Genomic DNA, 785 nt, shown 5'->3' on the forward strand with positions numbered 1-785 from the left:
ATTCAGATTCAACAATTTCAATCATGGAAGAAACGGAACCTCAATGTATGGAGGATCGAATGAAAGCTACACTCACTGGCCAAGGTCACGTAATTATTCAACCAGACGTTAATGCGCCAGATTATGAAATCAAAGGACAAATCCTACACATGGTAACTAATCAGTGCCAATTTAGTGGTACGCTAAAAGAAGATCCAAATGAACATCTTCGAGCCTTTAATAGGATCTGTACTCTATTCAAAATCAGAGAAATTGAGGATGAACAGATCTATCTCATGTTATTTCCATGGACTTTAAAGGGAGAAGCCAAAGATTGGTTAGAATCGTTATCCGAAGGAGCGATTGATTCATGGGATGTTTTAGTTGAGAAATTTCTTAAAAGATTCTTTTCGGCATCTAAAGCCGTGAGACTTCAAGGAGAAATTGCCACGTTCGCACAAAAGCCAAATGAAACGTTATATGAGGCATGGACAAGATTCAGAAAAATGTTGACAAGTTGTCCTCAACATGGTCTTGATACTTATCAAATAGTGCAAATATTTTACAAGGGAGTCGATGTCGCTACACGAAAAGACATCGACACAGCAGCTGGTGGTTTTATTATGAAGAAAACTGCAACCGAAGCTCACAAAATTATTGATAATACAGCATCCCACTCACATGAGTGGCATCAGGAAAGATATATCTTTCGTTCATCTAAAGCGGCTAGAGCCGATTCTAGCCACGACTTTGATTCCATTTCCGCAAAGTTAGATGCTTTCGAGAGACGAATGGAAAAGATGACT

General features: G+C 38.9%; 1 non-coding gene across 1 annotated transcript; it reads right to left on the bottom strand.

Annotated features, from left to right (window-relative positions):
- Nucleotides 1–407: 407 nt before the first annotated feature.
- Nucleotides 408–514, bottom strand: LOC139860842 (small nucleolar RNA R71). Its single transcript, XR_011763458.1, has one exon. It is a non-coding gene; the product is annotated as a small nucleolar RNA R71 (small nucleolar RNA).
- Nucleotides 515–785: the final 271 nt, after the last annotated feature.

The sequence above is a fragment of the Rutidosis leptorrhynchoides genome, chromosome 7 (genome assembly GCF_046630445.1).
Source record: "Rutidosis leptorrhynchoides isolate AG116_Rl617_1_P2 chromosome 7, CSIRO_AGI_Rlap_v1, whole genome shotgun sequence".
In the NCBI taxonomy this organism is placed as follows: Eukaryota; Viridiplantae; Streptophyta; class Magnoliopsida; order Asterales; family Asteraceae; genus Rutidosis; species Rutidosis leptorrhynchoides.